The sequence below is a fragment of the Triturus cristatus genome, chromosome 3_2 (genome assembly GCF_964204655.1).
Source record: "Triturus cristatus chromosome 3_2, aTriCri1.1, whole genome shotgun sequence".
Taxonomy (NCBI): domain Eukaryota; kingdom Metazoa; phylum Chordata; class Amphibia; order Caudata; family Salamandridae; genus Triturus; species Triturus cristatus.
The window spans coordinates 827304108-827325738 of NC_140584.1; the positions used below are offsets into that span (position 1 = coordinate 827304108).

Consider the following 21631-nt stretch of genomic DNA (forward strand, 5'->3'; position numbering starts at 1 on the left):
CCTACCCTACCATTGCGAAGCAGGTTGCTGCGGGTCGAGAGGACTCCCCAAAGGCTGCAATGGGGGACACAGGCGAGGCCCCGCCTTCAGCCAGTGGGGTGAACGGCCTGCATGATATGACCCCACCTGGTCCGTCAGTCGGCTGAATCGGCGTGGCCTCAAATACTCAACTGCAAGTGGGCGCGCTGTACAAAACCCCCTCTCCCCATGGCCAATATTGTGCACTCTCTCACTTCGCGACAGGGCAAGCAGCGTACTGTGTACATACAAAGGTGACGCCCTGGGCTGTGGGGGGCTTCCACTGACACTGCCAGAATCTTGGAGCTGATCTATTGGACAAGAGGACTGTGCGACCAACGCAGTGTATGGACAGCGACTGCAGTGCGTGCCGGTTGGGGGCCCGCTGCCTAAATCTGTTGGATGCGATGACGCAGTTCAGCTCCACTTGAGAACCCAATTACACATGGAGAACCATTGCTGGCTACCCCCGCACCGGTGTGACTGGGGACTGCCGCTTTGGCTTGCTGTACGTGAGGATCGTCTCCTCTGCCCGCATAGAGGTGGGGGTCCCTACTGCCCTTCCTGGACGTGCTCCATCTAGCCTTACTCGTAAATGTCAGGGAGCAAGATTGCTGAAAGTTAAATTGCTGCCTCCGAAGAGCCTGCAGGACCAGAGGGCAAGGAGGACGTATTTGAGGGTATCGACTCTCCTAGCGCCATGTAGAAGGACAAACTGAATAAACCTGCCCAATCTAACAAGATTGTGAACTATACCCATGCTATGCTGCTAGAGGTCCCAGTCAAGAAAATTGCAGAGAAGGGACCAGTAGGGGGTAACAGAGCGGTGACAAACCGCGCTTCAATGCTTGCAGTTTTAATGATGGCGATACAAAGTTCCAGGGCCAAAGTGGTTACAAAAATGTACTGCTTTCTAATCGAAGTCATGCTGCTTCATGCTGATCCCTGAAAAGTGGCAGACTGGGTCGCTGCCGTGGAACAGAACGCGGATGACCTGCAACAAGAAGTCCAAGCCCTCCGTGACACTGTCTCTGCCCTCCAGAAACTGACCACTTGACTTGATGAATGCATAGAGGACGCTGAGGGCAGATTCTAAAAAAATTACGTAAGATTTGTAGGGTTCCCTGCGAAAGTATAGGGGCAGTCGATGGAATTATTTCTCAAAGACTGGATTACGAATACCTTGAAGCCTAAACGACTGTCCAAATTCTTTACCATAGAGATGGCACATAGAGCTCTGCCCCCCCCCCCCCACCCCAAAACCGGGTGCCCCTCCAAGAGCCTTGATTGCTTGTTTGTTCAATTTCTGTGATCGAGACACTATACTCCAGCATGTTCGGATGCAGGGCCCTCCACTGTTTCAGCGGAATCCCATCTCAATCTTTCCAGACTATACACAAAAAGTCCAGAAACAGCAGAAAAAGTTTATATCAGTAAAGAAACGAATGAGAGACTTAAACCTGAAGTATAGCTTCATTTTCCCTGCAATACCAAGTGTTCTCCACTAGGGGAAAGTGCTCTTCTTCTTTGACCTCGGAGAGCCTGCAAGTGGGTGGACACCTGGAGGGAGGTGCGGGCCAAGTCGCTTGTGATAGGGACTCAGAGAAAATCCGCCCACATCAGTCGGCGGAATAACCACAGTAGAAGCCTGTAAGAAACGAGGTCACCAGGGAGAATTGTGGTGTGTTTGGATGGCAGCCTACGTGACACTGAGGTCATCCCGGACTCAAGAGACTCATTCCAGAGGCGTCAAAGTGATCCCGGTGCAGCCAGCGATAGCACAGATATGGGTACCGCTTGAGCTTTGCCCGTCAGACTGTAAGTACTAACGTGCACATCAGGCGATGGGGCTGCCAGAGTGGTTGAGATGCTCCTCTGAAGGGACTGCACTTCCAGCTAACGTGCCACAAACTATGAACATTTGGGTGTAAGGCTCTCCGTTGTGTGCATCATTGGATATGAGGCGGGACAGCTCACTGTTTCATAATGGGGTTCCAGTTACTGTTTACATGTATATGCTGCCAGGAGGTCATGCTGAGAGAGGCTCAGACTTGGCGGAGGATCTTGAGTGCTTAGGCCTCGCACCTCCATTGGGCTCTACTCTCTCACGAAGTGCACACTTTTTTCTATTAGACTTAGACTGTTCATACAGTGAACCGTTTTTGGGAATGGAGAGGCAAAAGACGGTTCTTGCGTGGCCTGTTGCCGGACTAGACAGTGGGGTTGAGCTGCCCAATAGGAGGGTGGATTTGGGGAGGTGGGTACACACGTTCTTCAGATGTTTAAAGAGTTGGGTAATTACACACTGCTCTTGTAAAATGTGGTCTGGATCACTGTACTCATGGGGACCCGATGGGTGGTAGGGATCTTCCTCTGGTTCAGAGGTGGCTGAAACTGGTCCAGTAATGGCGGGACGTGCAAATAAATTCATATCATGGAATGCTAGGGGTATTGCACGATATGAAAAAAAGCCACAGAGTATTAACATATTTGAAATGCTATAAAGTGTCCATGGCAGTCCAACAGGAAACGCATGTGTGGGGGGGACTGTATTCCTTATCTACGCAAGCGGTGGAGGTGACAACCCTTTGCCACATCTTATTCTGGGTTTGCCCGAGGTGCACTCCATTGGATTGCTCTGGGGGCCTCATTTTGCTACAAAAGCAATGTCCTCGACCCGGAGGGTAGCTACGTCATTATACTTGGCGATTTGAATGGACACAAACTGTGCCTCATAAACATGTACGCGCCAAACATTTACTGCCTAGACTTCTACACCACAGTGTCAACGGCCTCGCTGCGGTACCTTGATGCGGACATTATAATGGTGGGTGACTGGAAATGCATCCTCAACAGTATGCTCAATAGAGATCTGCCAGGACAATATACTAAGCCTAACATGACTAGAACCTTATGCGACACAAGGCAGGGCCTCCACCTTCTAGCTGTGTGGCAGGAGAGACATCCATCGAGAAAACCTAATTCTGCTATACGCCCGATGCGGGTACACACAGTGGATTAGACCACTGCCTAGTCTTCAACAGCCTGGCACAGAAGGATCACTAGATTTCTTACTTATCAGACCACACCCTTGTTTAAATAATCTTTGTGAGAGAGCAGGGGCGCATCGCAATCCTTCTATGGAGATTGAGAGCCGAGGCATTATCAGGACCCCCCTCATTTGAAGCTACAATCCAGGAGTCACTATTGCACTATTTTGAGGAATACCGGGACACCGAAAGATCCAGAGCCTTGAACTGGCAGGCAATGAAAGTGGTACTCTTAGGGGTGGGTCAACAACTGAGCAGGGACATTCAGGAACACGAAAGAGAACTAGCTCCCATAGAGAAATGATTGCACACACATCCAAAAAGGTTGGAAGACTGGTGGGAGGGTCGCAGGGTGGTACTTGATGACTTGCCCTGACTCGAGAAAAATATTTATACAACATATCGCCAACAGTTGTATGCAGAGGGAGACACAACTGGAGTGATGCTTGCCAGTCTGACCAGACAGGAGCCCCAACAGGTACCAATACTGCCTATCTGTTTTTTGTATAACTTTATTTTCGGTTTTTACACAATTAACAAACCATAGGATTATGACAGACATATATTTCCATACTGTGCTACATTACAGACTACCTAAGTAACAGCTCATAATCTACAATCGGTAATAACACTGTACTCCTTCCACAACTCAACCAAGTGTCTACCCAGTACATGAGGGGGCTGATGTGGGGAACGCACGTGTGTAGTATAAATAGGGCCTGGGCATTGTACGTGTGTCTTGCTAATCTACCGGTTCGGCAGTGTGATCTGGATCATTTTGTGTTTCCTTAAGATATGCCTGGAGAGGTTGTCATATGTCACGCAGGCACGAGGTGAGTGGTTTTCGCTATTGGTGCTATAGAATGTTTGGCTGGCGATCCGGCACTTCAGCATTGGTGAACATTTGCTGCCCCAGCGTAAAACTATTTCACTTTTTGCAAGCAGTAAGGCTGTTGCCACATATCTACCTATTGTTTTTGGGGCACTGTGTACAAATCCAAGTAGCGCCTGTAGTGGATCAGGTGCGAGCGCCTGGTGTACCATACGTTAAAGTTCGCTGTAGATGGCTGCCCAGTATCCGGCTATTTTGGTACAAGTCCAGGTCATGTGTAGAAAATCTGCATGGGGATCCCGACATCTAGGGCAGGAATGTGGGCGATTATTATCCATGCATTGTATTTTTTGAGGAGTGCTATAAACTCGCAACAAGAATTTAAATGTAACATCTTGTGGCGATGATTCACGGACATTTTACGTGTTTGTGTGCAACAGTATTGCCATTGGAAGTCAGATATAGTGTGACCTAGATCCCGCTCCCAACACCCTCTTATTCCAGAATCATTAGTGGGGATCAATGAAATGCAAGCTTTGTAAAGTTTGGACATTAAGCGTTTCCAGCCCGGGTCTTTGATAAGTAAAGTCATAGGGTAAAATCTTGAGGTTCGAGCGAGTTGCTGGGGATTTCTGCACATAGAGCGTTCTGTAGTCTATGTAACATAAAATGGTCCATTGGTGTTGCGCCGTTTAATCGTGCGTCTTCAGTCTGGGAGAACACATGGTCCTGAAGGAATAGGTCGCCCATTGTGGGAGGGCCGGTGATACTGCAAATCTGTACTGTTCAGGGGTCCATAGTTTGCAGCCAGAAAGCCATCAATCAGGTCTTCAAGCAATGTCCTCGACCCGGAGGGTAGCTACGTCATTATACTTGGCGATTTGAATGGACACAAACTCTGCCTCATAAACATGTACGCGCCAAACATTTACTGCCTAGACTTCTACACCACAGTGTCAACGGCCTCGCTGCGTTACCTTGATGCGGACATTATAATGGTGGGTGACTGGAAATGCATCCTCAACAGTATGCTCAATAGAGATCTGCCAGGACAATATACTAAGCCTAACATGACTAGAACCTTATGCGACACAAGGCAGGGCCTCCACCTTCTAGCTGTGTGGCAGGAGAGACATCCATCGAGAAAACATAATTCTGCTATACGCCCGATGCGGGTACACACAGCGGATTAGACCACTGCCTAGTCTTCAACAGACTGGCACAGAAGGATCACTAGATTTCTTACTTATCAGACCACACCCTTGTTTAAATAAGCTTTGTGGGAGAGCAGGGGCGCATCGCAATCCTTCTATGGAGATTGAGAGCCGAGGCATTATCAGGACCCCCCTCATTTGAAGCTACAATCCAGGAGTCACTATTGCACTATTTTGAGGAATACCGGGACACCGAAAGATCCAGAGCCTTGAACTGGCAGGCAATGAAAGTGGTACTCTTAGGGGTGGGTCAACAACTGAGCTGGGACATTCAGGAACACGAAAGAGAACTAGCTCCCATAGAGAAATGATTGCACACACATCCAAAAAGATTGGAAGACTGGTGGGAGGGTCGCAGGGTGGTACTTGATGACTTGCCCTGACTCGAGAAAAATATTTATACAACATATCGCCAACAGTTGTATGCAGAGGGAGACACAACTGGAGTGATGCTTGCCAGTCTGACCAGACAGGAGCCCCAACAGGTACCAATACTGCCTATCTGTTTTTTTTATAACTTTATTTTCGGTTTTTACACAATTAACAAACCATAGGATTATGACAGACATATATTTCCATACTGTGCTCCATTACAGACTACCTAAGTAACAGCTCATAATCTACAATCGGTAATAACACTGTACTCCTTCCACAACTCAACCACCCAGTGCATGAGGGGGCTGATGTGGGGAACGCACGTGTGTAGTATAATTAGGGCCTGGGCGTTGTACGTGTGTCTTGCTAAACTACCGGTTCGGCAGTGTGATCTGGATCATTTTGTGTTTCCTTAAGGTATGCCTGGAGAAGTTGTCATATGTCACGCAGGCACGAGGTGAGTGGTTTTCGCTATTGGTGCTACAGAATGTTTGGCTGGCGATCCGGCACTTCAGCATTGGTGAACATTTGCTGCCCCAGCGTAAAACTATTTCACTTTTTGCAAGCAGCAAGGCTGTTGCCACATATCTACCTATTGTTTTTGGGGCATTGTGTACAAATCCAAGTAGCGCCAGTAGTGGATCAGGTGCGAGCGCCTGGTGTACCATACGTTAAAGTTCGCTGTAGATGGCTGCCCAGTATCCGGCTATTTTGGTACAAGTCCAGGTCATGTGTAGAAAATCTGCATGGGGATCCCGACATCTAGGGCAGGAATGTGGGCGATTATTATCCATGCATTGTATTTTTTGAGGAGTGATATAATCTTGCAACAAGAATTTAAATGTAACATCTTGTGGCGATGATTCACGGACATTTTACGTGTTTGTGTGCAACAGTATTGCCATTGGAAGTCAGATATAGCGTGACCTAGATCCCGCTCCCAACACCCTCTTATTCCAGAATCATTAGTGGGGAGCAATGAAATGCAAGCTTTGTAAAGTTTGGACATTAAGCGTTTCCGGCCCGGGTCTTTAATAAGTAAAGTCAGGGGGGTAAAATCTTGAGGTTCGAGCGAGTTGCTGGGGATTTCTGCACATAGAGCGTTCTGTAGTCTATGTAACATAAAATGGTCCATTGGTGTTGCGCCGTTTAATCGTGCGTCTTCAGTCTGGGAGAACACATGGTCCTGAAGGAATAGGTCGCCCATTGTGGGAGGGCCGGTGATACTGCAAATCTGTACTGTTCAGGGGTCCATAGTTTGCACCCAGAGAGCCATCAATCAGGTCTTCAAGCTCCATCTGAGCTCGATGTACTCTGGGTGAGGATACTTTGCTGAAATACCACTCCCAATGTTAGATCCTGACGATTGGGATAACCTTCATAGGCCCATCACCCAGGAAGAGATCTTCGTGCTGATTAGGAACATGAAAACCACAAAAACTCCAAGAAGTGACGGGCTACTCACTGAATTCTACAGCCATTACCTAGACCAAACGGTCGATAGGCTGTTAGAGGGCTACCAGGAGGCTCTCCAGAAAGGGTCTCTCCCACACTAAGTGCGCGAGGCCTTAATTATACTGATACAAAAAACAGGCAATGACCCCTTGGAGGCCTTCTCATACAGATCAATATTGCCATTGAAAGTAGATGTCAAACTCATTAGTAATAAATGGCGGCGTGCCTGCTCCCTCATCTTCTAAGCCTAATTCATCTAGACCAGTCAGGGTTTATTTCTCAGCGAAGTACCCTCCATAATTTAAGAAGACTTTCGCTGGTGTACCATGCCCCACAGTTGTGCCAGGACACCAACGCCCACAGTTCCCCTACTTCCCCCCCCCCCCACACTTCAACTAATGTGGGAGACACCGTGGTCTGGACAGGTTAACTCAGTATGCATGAGTGAGTAACCCTAGAGTGCTGGACACTGTGAAGTGTTTCCATTCACTACTTAACTGGCAAGAACCAATGTCTACTATGGATCCCTGGAATCTGGCATGCTTGGACCCTATTTTTTAATGCAGTCAATGAGACCAGCACCAATACCTGAGTAGGATGAATGTCGCTGATCAATTACCAAGGGTACACTTACTGTTATTAATTACATATGTCAAGAGAGTGGAGGGTGAAGTGACTGAGAGAGGAGAGAGATACAGTGAAGAGGAGGGTACATGCTTTACATAGGGATCGGCTGGTAATTCTATACTTTTTTTAAACTCATAAATGTAACTTGTCTAATGTTCACTCGTCAAAGTGTCAAATCCAGAACACCATAACTTACTTCGGATTTGGCTTTTATGGGTACAGTGCACGGATTGTCATTTTTACTGTGAAATGCATCTCTGTGCTTCCTTCATAAGGGTGCTCCTGACTACTTTCACCTACCAACTATACCCCCAGGCCCTGCACTTATTCATTCATTCACTTACCTACTCCTGCTTTAAAATGTGTCCCCTGTATTCTTCCTTCACCACAGACACACTGCACTGCTTTTGTGCAGCACTTTTTCAATCTTCGCCGTCAGTCCTTGACCCTGATCAGGGATAAGGGTCCCGCACCCTGCTCTTCCTCCACCACAAACACTTTACTTTGCACTGCGCAGTTAAATACTTCACTTATTCTCACTCAATCAATCTCCCTAAGCTGATCAACTATCCTAATATCCTAGGTCAAAAATGATAGGGGTCTCCTCTCACATACAAACATACAGAACACTTCATAGCTCTACACTCACTCACTAACCCTCTTCTATTTGACCAGGATCATGAAATCCTAAAGCGAAGAAGGCAGAGATATGAAACCTACGTTTCACTGTACCGGCTTGGTAACATGCCTAGGATGGACAGGCTAACTGTGCCCTGAATGCCATTGCTACAATACTACTGGTTGAAGGCACTAAAAATGCATCTGTATGTTAACAAACTCAGGAAATACAGGCTGTTTGCGCCCCTTGTTTTCTATACGTGTAAGATAACCCATTTGGAAGAGACAGAAGGGCTCAATGTACCTGTTTGGTAACATGCCTAGAATGGACAACCTAGCTGGGCCCTGACTACCATGTATCATTGGAGTAAAAGGCTTATAGCCCACCAGCACTTTTAGCGCACAACATGTGCATCCAAAACAGTTCGGTTATGCATCTAAAATGCTATCATGGAGCCCCAACACCATTCAACTTTAACCCAACAACCTACAGATTGCAATACACAGAAGTATGTACCAAGAACATAGTGCATGCTTTCAACATAGGTAGGTATCAATGTGCTCTCAATAGTACTTTCAATTTTTTTCTTACACTTTTTTTATAGCGTAGACCAGTACTCAAGGGTGTTTGAACACTGTACTTAAAAGTACATCCAGTACATATGAAGCAGGTGTAGTGTATAACATCTTTACAGAAAGGATTGCATGCATAACGTTACAGTACTTATGGAAGAGGTGGAGCGCAAAAATATATTTACAGATAAACATAAATACATATGTTGGTTACAAACATGAGCAAGCAAATGAAGGGTCAGTGAAATTATTTGAAAGGGTGACAGGTTTTTGTGACAGCGGAAGCTCACAGTCTAGATCTGTGAAAGAGATAAAGAACAGTTAAGGGTAAACAGCACAACAAATTGAATCAGTACCTTTTGACAAGTAAAGATAAGTGACAGGTCCCTATATGCATAAAGGGTTGTAAAGTAATGCCATAAAAGATGTAATTCACAATCATACATGCATAAAATATACATATGTCAGAATTAGTCCAACAGCATCTATTTGCAGAATACTGAGTTGAGAAACCCGGGATCATAAATTAGAATTGCGAGGATTTTGTCAGTGTCACATGGACAAAATTTGGCGTCACTGTTTCTTAGTGAAGAATAAATAACAACACACATGGAACGTCCAAAACAACATAATACACGGAGCAGTTCGCGCAGCCAACAATGCAGTGACATGCCACGTAGGCGAGTTCACACAACAGCATTTAAGCATACCAGCAATATTCACCATCATACCGCAGTACATATCTCAACAGAATAGAAAACACCCAACCACTTAAATCAGTCAAAACAGGCTAGCAGGAGTATCACGACTGCATCTCACTATGCAATAACTCCAGCTAAGTCACACACAAACACGTCGGGCAATGAGAAAGTCAAATACACCAGTTTGCATGTAAACACGTCTAGGTTAGCCCTCCACCCACAACCAACAAACTTATAACATCTATCAATAACAAAGCATCAAAAATACTCACGCTGCCTGCTTTTTACTAAAAATCACAAACATATGGCTCATATCAATCGAAGTCCTGTGAGAATGAGGTACAGTAAGTTGGTACTGAAGTCGGCACTCACAGTCTTTTTAATATCAACAACCTTCTGGAAATGTTCATTGTTGACTAGTTCGCTCTGTGAAAGTTATATATTCCTCATCCCAGTCGTTCACCTATTCCTGATTAATACTCCACATCTGATATGATGTATGTTAAACAGACAGTATTCATTCATAGGTATGCAATATTATTATAGTAAGGCACTTTATAAAGATATGATCACAGGCAATTTAAAAAATGAATATTTCTTGCAAAACCGGGTGTACAATTCCAAGTGCGTTTTTAGAAAACGATATCCACAAAGATCACGTTGCTTGGTCAACACTAACTTTTAGCTCTGTGAGTGCTTTGAGACATTTTTTGCCACACTGTGATGTACTGCAAGAAAACCGGCGGCGCGCACAAGAAAGCTGTCATGGACATCAAGTCTTAAGTACACAATGACACACTGCACGCCTGTGCACCATGCTAATCGCCTGCACGATACTTACACAGACCGTTCGTGAATTCAGCCTAATTTTCGTTTTCTGTTATTAATCTTTTAATTTCGGTACTTCCGGGTCGCACAGCAAACAAACCCATGACCATACATATTATATCAGCCGTATTAGGGCGAGAAAATCGCGTATTATGTAAAATGATCTACCATTGGTGTACCTCAGCCAATCCTCCTACGCTTCCGAAGTGCTCATTGGCTGTAGAGTCAACCACGTGCCTCTGCAGTTGAGCAATATTATTTATAATACTGTTTTGGTGTTTGTCACGGACCGGGCAAGCCTGAACTCAACCGTGAGTTACAGTCGGTCTTTTTATTTTTTTTTGCATATTTATATAGCGCGAACTCCACCCGAAGGTATTGGAGCGCGCTTTACATTACACATTCAGGCACGGTGAGATTAAGTGATTTGCCCAGAATCACAAGATGTGGACGCGACCTCGAGGCTCGAACCCTGGTTTCCTGCACCAGAGGCGGCAGCGCAGCCGACGGACCACATCCTCTCCCCTTGGCTCGAGTAGGTTGTGTTGTTGCTAAGCACAATTCAGGATTGGAAGGAGCGGTGCAGAGTAGCAAGTGGTGGCAAATGAGTGATGTTTGGAACCCGGTCACCAATTCCCGGCATTGGTCACCAATTAACCCAAGCCTGTAATATTTCTCAGGCAATTCTGTATGCTCTGACAGCATCTGTTTCTGAAAAAGTGGAGCTGTAACGAAATCAGCGTTTACACTTTTATCGAAGTCTGCACCTTAGTTGATCCCTTTGTTGTGTCGTGCTGGACACGTTCTAGTGTCTCAGCAGGCACTAGTCTTTGTAGCCACTCCCTCGAGGGTTGGACACACATGCACCTGACACCGATCCATCACAGGTGTCACGAGTGACTTGACCCTGTTAATAAAAGAGCCAGGGTGCACGTGCTCGTGGCCAGTTCCAGTAATACACTATCGTGTCTACGTGGCCATTATCCCGGCATGTGGGCCTAGGGCACAGGACACAACAATGGCGACGAGTTGGTCGATCCCCACGTGTTTGCTGTCGGGCGCGCTCTGTGGTTTGTCGTGGGGGGTGTAATGGCCCGAGTCTGCGGCACCCCAGGACCTACTGCTTACTAGCTCCCAACAGCAATGCCCTGCAGCACCTGCCTGCATTCCCCGCAGACCAGGCTGAAATGACCAGGGGGCGGAATGAAGGAAGTCTACGCCGTGCTTGTGGCGCGTGATCCGGCAGACAGAGACCACAGGAGAGGACCCAAAGCGCAGGGGCAAATCACGGCGCCAACACTGGAGCACCCTCCGTGCCTGAAGGTGAGAGGAGGAGAGCATCGGCCCTGCAGCGGCGCCCGCCCCTCCCGCACGCAAACTGCGCACCAGCACAACAACAACCCCTGTCCGCAAATTGCCTGAGAAGAGGCGGCAAGTATCACCAGAGAAATCCGGCAGGAGCACTAAGGGGAAAAAAGGAAAACTGACCTTCACAGCCACACCTCACCCCGCGCCGACATCTGTCTCCACAGCACCTACGGGACAGCACGGCCAGCAGCATGAAAAAGGCTGCAGCGGCCATGTGAGAAGCGTCTGCGCCGCCTGGCGGTCAATTGATGCGCCGCATCAAGAGCAGGGAAGGAAAGTGGCTGGCGAGTGCGTCCCTCACACCGGCATTCCCTGGACTGGCAGCCCCGCTGGGGGGGGGAACTCCTTTGCACACAGGGCGGACCCAGGAGGGATACCAGTGGCATTGCACCAGCCAATGTTCCCCTGCAGGAGCTTCCAGTTCCGGGACAAAGCGAAACTGCCCACGGTGAGGAGCCCGCAGCGCCGCCTGGCGAGTTTTGCCTCCACCGCACCAGGCTCACAAAGCCCTACAGCCACAGAGAAACGGCCCCAGAGTGCGAGGCACACTCCCAGGAGCCTCCAGTTTCGAAGAGGCAGCACTACAGACTGAAGAATCTGGGTGACTCCCCATATGCCGATAGCACAGGAAAATCTCTGCACCAGCAGCGTCAGGGAAGCTGCTAGGACTCAAGAATAACCCTGCAGTGCCAACTGGTGGATTTTTCCGTTTACCACACCGGCAGGAAAACAAACACACAATACTGTTTCCCCAGCTCAGAATGTCTGAGTAGAGACTACACCCCCGTGGTCAAACTGTCATTTGAAAAGGGGGAAACACTAATCAATCAATCAATCAATACATTTATAGAGCGCGCTACTCACCCGTGAGGGTCTCAAGGCGCTGAAGGGGGCGGGGGGGTCGTTTACTTCTCGAATAGCCAGGTCTTGAGGTGCTTCCTGAAGGTGAGATGGTCCTGGGTCAGTCGAAGGTGTGCGGGGAGGGAGTTCCATGTCTTGGCGGCCACGTAGGAGAACGATCTTCCTCCGGTTGTGGTTTTGCAAATCCGTAGGGCGAGGCTGGCGGAGCGGAGCTGGTGGGTGGGAGTGTAGAACGAGAGGCGGTTGTGGAGGTATTCGGGGCCCATGTTGTGGAGCGCTTTGTGTGCGTGGGTGAGGAGCCTGAACGTGATCCTCTTGCTGACGGGGAGCCAGTGCAGGTTTCTCAGGTGGGGAGTTATGTGGCTGTGGCGAGGGATGTTGAGGATGAGTCGTGCAGAGGTGCTCTGTATTCGCTGCATTCATTTCTGGAGTTTGGCTGTGGTTCCTGCGTACAGGGCGTTCCCGTAGTCCAGTCGGCTGGTGACGAGGGCCTGGGTGACCGTCTTTCTGGTTTCGGTGGGGATCCACCGGAAGATCTTTCGAAGCATGCGCAGAGTGTTGAAAAATGAAGAGGAGATGGTGTTGACTTGTTTGGTCATCGTGAGGGAGGAGTCCAGGATGAATCCCAGTTTGCGTGCGTGGTCTGTGGGTGTGGGTGCGGTGCCCAGCGCTGTGGGCCACCAGGAGTTGTCCCAGGCGGATGGGGATTGTCCGAGGATGAGGACCTCCGTTTTGTCTGAGTTCAGTTTCAGACGGCTGAGCTTCATCCATTCCGCGACGTCCTTCATTCCTTCCTGGAAGTTGGTTTTGGCGGTGGCTGGGTCTTTGGTGAGGGAGAGTATCAGCTGGGTGTCGTCAGCGTAGGAGATGATGTTGAGGTTGTGTTCGCGTGCGATGGCGGCGAGGGGCTCATGTAGATATTGAAGAGGGTTGGGCTGAGCGAGGAGCCTTGGGGTATGCCGCAGATGATCTTGGTGGCTGTGGAGCGGAAGGGAGGGAGGCGGACTCTGTGGGTTCTGTTGGAGAGGAACGAGGTGACCCAGTCCAGGGCTTTTCCATGGATTCCAGTGTTGTGTAGGCGGGTTATTAGGGTGCGGTGGCAGACGGTGTCGAAGGCAGCCGAGAGGTCTAGGAGGATGAGAGCGGTTGTTTCCCCATTGTCCATCCGGGTTCTGATGTCGTCGGTGGCTGCGATGAGGGCGGTCTCGGTGCTGTGGTTGGCTCGAAATCCAGATTGGGATGGGTCGAGTGCGTTGTTTGCTTCGAGGAATGCAGTCAGTTGTTTGTTGACGGTCTTCTCGATGACTTTAGCTGGGAAGGGAAGGAGAGAGATGGGGCGGAAGTTCTTGAGGTCTTTTGGGTCGGCTGTGGGTTTCTTTATAAGGGCGTTGATCTCTGCGTGCTTCCAGCTTTCTGGAAAGGTGGCTGACGCGAAGGAGTTGTTAATGATGTTCCGGAGGTGGGGTGCGATGATGGCGTCGGCTTTGTTGAAGATGTGGTGAGGGCATGGGTCAGAGGGAGAGCCAGAGTGGATGGAGTTCATGACGTGGGTGGTGTCTTCAGTGCTGACGGAGGTCCAGGCGCTGAGGGTGGTGGGTGTGATTGTTGGTTCGGTGGCTGGAGGCGGGGTCTGGGTGCTAAAGCTGTTGTGTATGTCTGCGATCTTGCGGTAGACGAATGTGGTGAGGGAGTTGCAGAGGTCTTGCGACGGTGCGATGTCGTTGTTGCTGGCGCTGGGGTTGGAGAGCTCCTTAACGATGTTGAAGACTAAGGGAGACTCAGCTGCAGGAAACACCTTCGCAGTGGCAGAATTCAAAGAAAGGCACAGGAAAGCGAAGCAGTGTCCCTAGCGGGTAGGTACCAGGACAGTACCCCCTTAATGCCAAGACTGGGGAGGTGAAACTAGTCAAGTGAGCACCATATGTCCCACGGTGGCAGACCTTCACTCGCGGCAAGAGGACAGAGCAAGGGAACTGCAGCACCACGCGTCGCCATAGGAGGGATGTAGAGATCGTCCCGAGCCCGCATAGCCTGTAAGGCTCACGCAAAGAGGAAGATGGGCGTGACCAGAGTGCAGCGTTACCTGGCGGTCGCATACCTGCATCGTGCCCCAAAAAAACAAACAACAACGAGGACATGAAGGCCCAGGTGAACTGCCGCAAGCTGTGCGTGAAGGAGTCACCAGAGCCCAAAGCTAACTGTACCCCTGCGTTTCTGAGAAGGTCCACGAGAAACCACTCTACACCCCAGACAAAGACCACCGCTCCAAGGGTAGAGCCGGATAACCCTGTCAAGGAGCCCCCAAGAACCCCAAAAGCTGCACCAGCGTGAAACAGACAAGAGCAGCAAAGCCCATGAAGGAAAGCAAGACCCACATGGAGGATGGGCACCGAGCGTGCGACTCCTAGTGGCTGTCTCACTCCACCTCAAGTGAGAAAGACACTTTTCATCGTTGCATGTCGGCCACAGCCGAATGGCTGCGAGCTAACTCACTCCAGTTCAATGGGTCAAAAACGGAGGTTCTCCATTGCTCTCCTGATCGCCTCCCTCGTGCGCTACCTGACGATTTTTGGCCACCTTCTATTCCGGGTTCGGTGGAAGGAGCTAAATCGGCTCGTAACTTAGGAGTGGTATTTGAACCTGACCTACAGCTGGATGGTTCAGTAAACAAGACCGCAGCGACCTGTATGGGCCTGCTCCGTGCCCTGCGCAAAATTTTGCCAATACTCCCCCCAGGTGTCAGAGCAGAGGTATTGCGTAGTATCATACTCAGTAGGTTAGACTACTGCAACGCACTGCTTCTAGGAGCCCCTAAAAAATTGATCCTTAAGCTGCAGAGGATCCAGAACATGGCTGCGAAACTGGCTTTGTCGCGACCACGCTCTGCTTCTTCTTCCGCAGCTTTAGCTGATCTACATTGGTTGCCGGTACAACAGAGGATCGCGTTCAAGGCGTTATGTCTTGTATTTAGGGCGTTGCATGGACTCGGACCAATTCCACTCCAGGGCCTGTTTTCATGGTACCAAGCTGCCCGACCTCTGAGATCCTCATCGGCGTTTCTGGTGCGGATTCCAAGGATCACTAGAGCAAGGATAGGTGGCTGCGCTTTTAGCTATACGGCCGCCTCACTATGGAACTCCCTTCCTCTGGCGCTGAGGGGTAATCAAGATCTGCTCTCCTTTAAAAGGGATCTTAAGACCTATTTGTTCCCAAGGGCAATGTAAACATTCTTCCGATGGTTTAATAGGGTCTCAGCGCCAGGATACCCTTTGGGTGACAGATGCGCTTAATAAGAAATAAATACAATAAATACAAATACATACAGAAGAGTGCACCACATGCCCCTCGTGGTGAACGTCCACCACCGCAAGAAGAGCCGGTACCCCAGGTGCCAGAAGAGGGCGCCCGGGAGATAGAGACATCTCCACAGAGAAAAAGCAATGCTGAAAAGGCAGCAAAAAGAGCCCCCACATCTCCACTGCACAAGTGAAGCACCGCAGTGGGCCGAAGACAGTACAGGGTCATCCCTCTCACTGCCTCAAGACGGTGTGGCCAGTGGCCCCACGAAGCCAAGAGGAGAGTCACACACTCCACGTGGCATGTTGCGGTGGCGGCTTGTGCTCCACGGACATGCAACACGTGGCCGGATGCCACAGAGCACGTCACACGAAGTGACTGATCCCACCGAGCATGCCCGCATAGAGGTATGAGCAGTCGCCACGACGACGTAAGCTCGAGGCGCAAGCCTGACGCCCTTGAGAAAAGAGGTAACCTGCCATCTTTGCAGTGGACCATCGCGGAAATCCCTGGAGAAGAAAGGCAGAAGTCAAGTGGCTGTACGCCACCCAGCACTCAGGAAGAAGAGTGACTGGAGGTCTCGCCTGCACAGCCCAGAGACTGTTAAACTTGATAGGCCCGGTTGCCTAGTTGGAAGAAGGTGCATACTACTGCACCCGGAAGAAGAATCGAAAAGAAGTTTGACAATCCTGTCACCACGAAGAACCGGACAAACACAGGTGTGCTGGAGAGAACAAGAGGAGAAGCACGAAGGACTCGTACAACCGCAAGCCAAGAGCACACCCAGAGACACCAGACAGCCACCAAGGCGGACCAACATCCCTGGAGACAGCCCCATGGAAGAACCAAAAGTAAGCCCCAGCAAGGCAAACCGTGTCTCTCCCCAACGCTTCCCTGGGCAACCGTCCATCTCCGAGTGTCGGCAGTCTAAGTCAGACGGCATCCCTGCTCCTGACCGCAGATGCCAGAGGTGAAGGAACAGCCTTAGCAAGGCAGAGATATGTAGCTGTGAAGTCCCTCCAGAAACATCCTCTCCTAGAAGAGCATCACCACTGTCGTCTAGGTCCAATGGCAACCACATCATCATTGCCATGTGCATGACACTGCACTCAGCAGGAAACGTGGAAGTGTGACCGGAGGGTCCACCCTAAGAATCTGACAACCAACCAAGCTCAGGAGGGGAAGTTGTGAGTGGCCGGGTTGGACGTTGAAGAGAACTCGAGCTGCTAAAGGACCACATCCCGGCACACCAACAGCAAGCGACGTGGGTGACAACCTGGGAAGAACTGGCAACCGCCCAGCGGGAGACCGATGGTAAGCCGCAAGCCTGCGCGAACAGTATCTCATGCCTCATGTCTCCTCGGCGTGTCCATCACGCCACTGTCACCGACGTTCTCCAAGCTCAAGAAGTCCAAGTGCAAGGATGCAGATGTCGCCCCAAAAGACATAGAAGCACCTGTCCACCCCCACTCTCGGTGATCGACACAAACGTAAGCATGAAACCATCACGGCAAGTAGTCACCAACTGTTGTCCAGATTCACCACATGACTGCCAATGCCATCACGCCAGTCCTCGTGAAATGCATCAAACACTACCATCTCCAGAGTACCGATGAACTGGAGTCCTACACTTTTGCCACACCCGACGACAAGAAGACCCAGATACTACCTGCTACCCTGGCTTACACCTGAACTGCGGCAGCAAGAGCATGTCTTGACCAAGACACATCCACCCCTGAGGTTTGTGCGAGCGACTGGATACTGGCTCTTTGTTGCTCTTGCAGCTGGCCCACGTCGGCACACACGCAGCCCCAGCGCAGCTCACAAGCAGTCCAGTCGCAAACTCGACAAACGACCTCCCCAGGCGGGGGCGTTGGATGGGACATTGCCCCACCAACGGGTTACCGTATACAGCAAAGTAGTCTAACATAGACTTCAGTTGATCCAGCAACACCTTCGTGAACATTTTACTATGGACTCCAACCATGCTCTTGACACACCCTGTTTTAATGAACTGTTCAGCGCCACCACAGACCATCCTCAACATCAGCAAAGTGGAGCAACGCAGACCTAAAGACATGTTCTCACCAGTATGCTGCTGGGATGCAGCGGACGTCTCCAATCCAGTGTTTGTGTCCTGAACCACTCAGGTTAAATTATGAGTGCTCGCCGAGATCGTCCTGCTGCAGTCAGTCACCAGGCCCTGTCTGCTGTCTTCCCGCTGCCTGACACGAGAAGCTGATGGACCCTGTGGTGTATAGTTAAGTGTTGTTTACCCCTTCAGGTTGAACTAGTCTTTGTTTTGTCTTCATTAAAATTTGGGAGGAAAGTTGTGTCCGGCTGGACACATTCTACTGTCTCAACAGGCACTGGTCTTTCCAGCCACTCCCTCGAGGGCTGGACACACTTGCACCTGACACCCATCCATCACAGGCGTCACAAGTGACGTGATCCTGTTAATAAAAGGGCCCGGGTGCACGTGCTCGTGGCCAGTTCCAGTAATACACTATTGTGTCTGCGTGGTCATTATCCCACCATGTGGGCCTAGGGCCCAGGACACTACACTCTTCTCACTCCATCTGTCTTCGTTGTACTTGACTTGTTACTGTACTCAGTGTAGCAGTTTTGTTGACGGAACAAGGTCTAGCGGTTGTAGAAAAAATCCAAGTTGGACTGTTTGAGGACAGGCAGGTCATTCGCTCTGAGGTAAAGTTGGAAGAAAATGACTGTAGTGAAGATATACACTCAAATTGATGTATAAAGGTTCCTTTATTCTCAAATTCTGCAACAGTTGGACACAGCAAGGAAACGGCACCTTCCTAATCCAAGCTCAAAATCCCAACTGCCCTCCAGAGATCTGTGCCTTTTCCCACACTCTATATCACCTCACAATTAGCTTACCAGCCTTACCTCATACATTCCTCTGCTTGCAAGCAGCAACAACACACATCCTTCCTCTTGTACACATCAATAATAGGAATGCATCAATATACAAAGAATACCATCACATAACAACAATACTGACACATTAGATCATAACATTTTGATACCATGCTGTGGCATATTACAACCAATATATTATATAAACAAAGATACAAAATACTCAGTATAACGTCTCAAAATTGTTAATAATAAAAACATAGCAATGTTTTATTCTAACACAAAATCTTTTTGTTAAGCTGGAGTTTGAATAATCCTCCCCCATCTTGATGTTCTTTCCACACCTACACCATCTTCCCTCTGAATTTTTCCAGAGGCTTTTACTCCACTGTTATTCACCGTAAATTTCTTATTCTGCCACAACCAATCATACTCAAAGGACTCCTTTCCCTCAGTGAAGTTCTTCCCATTTTCTGTCTCCTTGCATTTTGCCATACGAATCATGTTCCACACTTTGTTATCACTTAACCTTGCTGAATTTTTCAAACACTCCACCACTCTCAATGGGTCTGAAAACACACTTTGCTCTTTAGGGACTTTACCCACTTTTCTAACCTTCACCCAATCACCTTCAACCAATCTCTCCACCTTGGTCTCTTTTTTCACGTCTAAATAATCTTTGTACACACGCTGAGCTTTCAGAATATTTTCTTTCACTTCATTTCAACCTCCCATTTCTTACCATTCCTTCTGGCTATCTGAATGGTTACATTAATCACTTGATTAAAGCGCTCCATTGCGCCATTCCCAGGTGGAAAGTAAACTGAGGTATCCAAATGTTTGATACCATTCCTTTTAAGGAACTCCTCCACTACAGCAGCCTTAAATTGGGGTCCATTATCACTCAATAGCGTTTTAGGCAAAACGTCTCTCAAACATAGTGTCCAAAAATGTCACCACAGTCTCCGCATCAGCGTTTTGCACAACCTCCAGTACTACTTACTAAAATAATCTATCAATACAATTATATATTTGCCCTCCCCCCATCTCTGTCTGAACTAGTTCAACTAAATCTACCGCCAAAAATTCCAAGACCATTTTAGGACATTCCATTGGCATCAGACCTGGTCTCATAGTCTTCAAATTCTTATCTGAGTCAGCACACTGCACACAATCCCTTACTATTTTCTCTATGTCTAGATCCATTCCTGTCCAGCAGTATGAAGATTTCATTCTCACTATACCAAAATGCTCTTCATGGCATAATTGCAACACCTTTTTCTTCAAACACTGCGGGGGCACAATGTTTTCTTCCCCACATAACAAAATCTGCCTCCACACCTAACTCATTTCTGACCTCCCAGAATCCTTTTATCATATCCTCACTGGACATATTTCTTCACCATTGCCAGCTCAACATCCTCCTCATATGCTTCTCTCCATTCTCCCCTCCCAGTAGAGTCCAAACCCTCATCATCTGCAAAAGAAACCTGAAATTCATCCCCCTCACTGCATGGCAGTTTCTTGACCGGTAAGGGTATGCGACTTAAACAGTCCGCCACTTTATTTTGCACACCCGGTACATAGCTTATCCGATAATTAAAATCCTGCAATCTCATAAAAAACCTTGCTATTCTCGCAGACGCCTTCAAGAAACCACCAGAAGTGAGCAGGTTAACCAATGGTTTATGATCTGTCCTCCATCGAACTCAGCACTCCATACAAAAGACCTGAAATGTTCCATGCTCCATACACAAGCATTTCCCTTACAATGACCGAATAGGCTTTTTCAGCAGGAATAAGACTTTGCAAAGCAAATCCAATTGCACACTCCTCCTTGCTTATCACTATGCATCAGTACTGCACCCAAACCCTTCTTGCTGGCATCTACTGTTATGATGCTACGCAATATTGGGTCAAACCAGTGAATGGGTGCTGCCTTGCTAATGTCCTCCTTAATGCTCTGAAATGACCTCACACACTCTTCATTCAATTCAAACTTACTGTCTCATACCATACGTCTTTTTTACAAACTTGCTTACAGACGTGGAGTAATACTCCGCAATCCTCAAGAATGAGCATAGCTCATCCTTGTTCTCAGGTGCTGGAGCTTCCCTTACCACCTCCACCAATTCCTTCTTATGCAAAATTCCTTCCCCGCTAATGACATGACCCAAAAAAGGGACTTGGTTTTTAACAAATGTACACTTTGCATATTCTGCAGTCAGACCTTTAGACTCCAGCACTCCATTACATTATTTCTCCGTCCTGCTTCTTCCCATTATAAGAATGTCAACTTGAAAATACAAGACTCCATCAATCCCTCTCTCGATCTCACTAATCAACTTCTAAATAATTGACGACGCCAACGCTGGTCCAAACGCTTTCTAATGAATTGAAAACATCCATATGGTGTAATGCAAGCCGCTATCTGCATACTCTTTTCATGCAATGGTAGCTGGTGGTATGAGATGAAAGGTCAAGAGTCGAGAACCTCTCCATATTTTTTGTCTTGGACAGTAGCTCATTTATATTTGGCAATTAATATTTATCCACCTGAATATGCTTATTCACCTCCCTTAAATCGATACACAGTCTAATCTTGCCATTGGGTTTCCTTACTACAACCACCGGTGACCTCCATTCTGGCAGGTGTGGAGCGGAGTGTAGCGAGCGGAAGAACCAGGAGTCAGGAGACGGGAGTCAGGAGGAGATTGAGGAGGGGAAGACTCCGTAATGGCGTGGAGGCCCCCCTTGGGGTGCCGTGTGGAGAAAAAGCAGAGAGAGGAAGGCAGGCCAGTCCAACGAGTTACCCGAGGACGTCAGTAGGTCACGTGTTCCATGTATTACTGAGCCACGCTCCTGAAGGAGCATGGCTAGCACAGGTTCTTGCTTGGCTTCTGGAAAAGAGGCGGCCGGGTGGTGGTAGCAACC

General features: G+C 48.6%; 1 protein-coding gene across 4 annotated transcripts in view; it reads right to left on the reverse strand.

Moving 5' to 3' along the window:
- The window catches only part of INPP5K (inositol polyphosphate-5-phosphatase K), a 501130-nt gene that overhangs the window by 405165 nt on the left and 74334 nt on the right, over nt 1–21631 (reverse strand). For 2 of the 4 annotated variants that reach the window (XM_085649055.1, XM_085649052.1), the window contains exon 1: nt 10305–10427. The exons of 1 other annotated variant lie outside the window; for it this stretch is intronic. The gene's annotated coding sequence lies outside the window, so the exon portion shown is untranslated. Of the gene's footprint in view, nt 1–10304; nt 10428–21631 lie in introns of those variants that run through there. One more of the 4 variants, XM_085649053.1, reaches the window with a different exon arrangement.